This window comes from Terrapene carolina, unplaced genomic scaffold (assembly GCF_002925995.2).
Source record: "Terrapene carolina triunguis isolate 2854851 unplaced genomic scaffold, T_m_triunguis-2.0 Scaffold69, whole genome shotgun sequence".
Taxonomy (NCBI): domain Eukaryota; kingdom Metazoa; phylum Chordata; order Testudines; family Emydidae; genus Terrapene; species Terrapene triunguis.
In genome coordinates, this window is record NW_020664420.1 from 39,852,565 (window position 1) to 39,856,503 (window position 3,939).

Below are 3,939 nucleotides of genomic sequence, written 5' to 3' on the forward strand. Positions count from 1 at the left end.
AAAAGACAAGGAGTGTATTTTATGACAGTGTAACCACTCACGCTTTAATGGGTTAATGAGTTTATAACAGTTACTTAGTCACTGAGGCCAAATCCTGAGCAGTCAAAGGGACTGAGTTGCAGATGCTCAGTGCCACTTAGGATTGGGCCCTGCTCCCATTCAAGTTAATAGCAAAAGTTCAACAGAAGAAGGATCAGGCCCTACGATGGAGCACATGTATACACACGCGACTACAATCTGACTAACTGAACATCATGCATCTTCCTCAGCCTGTCCCTTGTTCTTCATCTCAAGCCACTGGTATGAGGTATAAGGCCGAATCCTGCTCCAGCTTTCTCAGATGGATGGTCCCACTGCAGTCAGTGGGATTATTGTGGAAGTAAGACAAGTAGAGTTTGGCCCACGGATAGTATTTCTACAGATATGATTTTTTTCTAAGACCAGTGACTTCCATGAGAATTTTTCCTCTGGCTGTCAATGGGATTGGGATTTGGCCATTCATTTACAAAGAGTATAAAAGTCTTCAAAAACATTCCAGTGTGCGACAATGTTTTTCATAGTACAGTACAGATGAGATGGGTAGTGTACCTGCGGACCTATGAATGCACAACAGAATACTATTCCAGTAGCTGGTCAGCACTAAACAGAAATAAAAAACAAATTGGATGAAAAATGTGTTGCCTTTTCCTTTAGTCCGAAGTTCATGAAATAACAGAGCCTGATCCTGCACTACATACTCAGGCAAACATCCCAGGGAAGGTAATGGGATTTTGCCTTAGTTTGCAAGGCCGTACACTCAATTTGATGGTATTTCTCTGTCTGTCTGTCAATAACTTTTGAATGCTGCATCTGATCAATTCCAAAATTTCAGGGAACATTCTAGGCATCAGTGGCCAGAACCCTATTGAGTTGGGGGGCAAATGGAAAACCAAAGGGGAGAACATAGGTGACACACGGAACTCTTGGCATAAGTTCAGCAAAGTCACAGCTTCATGCACCTCTGTGATTGTCTATAGATCACACACAGGCTGGTGGCACCTATTAACACCTTCCAGCATAACAGAATCCCTTCTCTTCTCTGCTTTTCCTCCCAATACAGTTTAACATGTAGCCACCCTGAATAACTCATCTCCCAGAAAAACAATAACGAGTGAAGAGAGGGAGATGAAAGAGTGCACACAGCCCCTGGCATGGGGGGGAGGAAATAGGAGACCCTGGTATGGAGAAGGGAGGAAATAAGGGGTTACAGAACCCTAGTGTGTGTTGGGGGGTGAAATTAAGGAAATCTGATATGGGGGACAGGGCAAAGAGCCCTTAGCATGGAGGTGAAGAATGGTGGATCCTAGTATGGGGGGAGGGAGGGGAATGGGAGTGAGAGAGACTTTGCTGTGGAAAAGGAGATAATGGGCCCCACAGAACCCTCACCATGAGGAGGGGAGAATGGGGCACCCTGGTATGGGAGGTGAGAGGGATGCAGGTAAACAGAACCCCTGGCAGGGGGGAGATTGGGGGAATTACAGGGAGTCTCTGCAATAGAGCGGGATGGGAGAGTGGCACACAGTGGAGGAGAATGGAGGGATGCAAGAACCCCCTGGTGTGTGCAATGATCTTGGTCTACACAAGCTACCAAGTGTGCGGCCCCTGAGTTACCTGAGAATGTACTGTAGGGGTTGGCGCATAGGTCAGATCAAAACAAATGTTATAGGATGGGCTGCCTTGAGAGGGAAGAGCAGGAGCATCTGACCTTTGGAAAGTTCAGGTGACCACAAAGAAGATGTAATAAGAGTTAGTAACTCACAGGGCTTTGGAACGTGCTTGCTGGAACTAGAGGGGCCTTGTATTGTCCTGCTTCACCCTAGCTGTGAGGACAAGCAAGCCTGAAGTGAGCAAGCAGAGCACTGCCAGAGGTGAGCAGTTAGGACAGCAGAAGTGTCTGAGGTGGGACAGAAGATGCCCTTTCCATTGCCTCTCATTCTGGTTCAGTGCCTCTCCTTTCTGGGCCAAATGCTGTTTTCCTTACTCATGTGAGTAGAGTTTGGCCTGGTGAGGTGCAACTGCTTCTCCTGGGTAAGAAGGGAAGACTGGACCACTAAAGTAAGAGTCAGTGCCTCTGCCAACAGAGCTACAAGAGAGCCCTGGCTGGATTCAAAGCATCCCTCCCTCCTTCCCAAAACCCTTGTCAGAGGGTGGCCTCCTCTGAGAGAAGAGGAGAGTGACTGCTGCCCATTCTAAAGGAGTTGCCCCACCAACTATGCGTATGCAAACAGCATCCCTTTTGCCTATGGAGGGACTCCAGGCGTGTGTCTCTGAGTCAGTCTAAGTTCCTTGAGGGCGGGACTGTGTTTTTTTGATTATACAGCAGCAAGGACACTGATAAAACTCAATGAACAAGTATGGCAAAGGTGGTGAGGACAAACGTTATGAATCATTGATGTATAAATATTTCTCTCTGAAAAGGCCTTACCCAAAAGGTCCTATAGGGTCTTTCTACAGTAACCACATCTTGGTTGTTAAGATGATTGTTGGTTCAACACTTAGTTGGGTTGAGATTCACACACAGAAGCCAGCACCAGGCCCAGTGGCTATAAGTGAGCTTGTCTGTTGCTATTATTATTTATATTGCCATAGCACCTAGGAGCCCCAGTCACAGAGCTGGACTCCATTGCATGAGGGGCTGTACAAACACAGAACAAAGGGTAAGTCTGAACTACGGCTGAGAGTAAGCTCCCAGCCTGGGCAGACAGACTGTGGTAACGGGACTCGTGCTAGAAATAGCAGTGTGGATGTTGTGTCTCTGGTGGAGATTCAGGCTAGCCACCCGAGCTCAGACCCAGGGGATGGACAAGCTGTAGAGCCCAAGCTGCTGCCCGGGTCACACTGCTAATTTTAGTGCACTTGCTCAAGCCCTGCTAGCATGAGTCTGTCTACCCACTGTGAGAGACTGGGTCAGTGCAGAGACCCAGCTGCAGTGTAGACATGCCCAATGAGGTCTAGGAAGTTTCTCAGATGAGATATGCAGGATCCAGACAGTGTGCCCAGGGCAGAACAGAGAGAAAGCTTGTTTTCTGACTACAGAACTGGACATAGAAATATCTTAGCTGGGATGTCTGCAAGTGGAATTGCCTCTGTGCAGCTTATCATCTCTGCTCGAGGGAAACAGGACTTGGGTACAATTTTGAAAACAAAAGTGGATTTGAAGAAAGTTGCCAAAAGCTGCATCTATTTCTCTTCCCCTAGGAATCAGACCTACTGCAAAGCCTTAAGAATCTGCTCCTGCTTGGCAAAGGTGCCAACAATAATAATGAGAAGAAGATTACAATATTTGGGTCAGAGAGGGCAGGAAAACACACAAGCATCTGAGAGAACTGTAATCTTCATTCAGAATTTCCTTGGGCAAGGCAGTTCACTGGTTTTTATTGGAGTTTTCTGTGTTGCTTATTTAAAGCTAATTTAAAGAAGTGAAAATGTGAGAAAGAGGTGACAGATTTTCACTCTTCATCTAATGCAGTCTCTTGACAGGAACCCAAACACATTTGAGTTTATTTTTAAAGAATCCTCCGTGGGCTACAATTAGAGACTGCATGTCAGAAAGTATCCTGTAATAGTGAAATTTCATTAAATGCAGCAGCATTTCTGTTATTTCACCTTTTCTCTGTGTTCTGCCTCAGTTTGTTCTCCAGGATGGAATGACTTTTGCTTGAAGTAATGAAAGGGAGAACAGAACGTAGAGAGAGACATGCAGGTAGCATTATCATCACTATAAAATGGTGTAAAATAAGGACACAAACAACTAGCTCACAGAGGTTCAGTGAGCTTTATTTGTCCATAAACATAATGGGAATTTCAAATCTCACAGTCGGAAACAGACAAGGTCCAAATATATGAACACTGAATCACTGGTTACTCTGGGAAGCAAGATGAAAAATGTCAGAGGTCTGC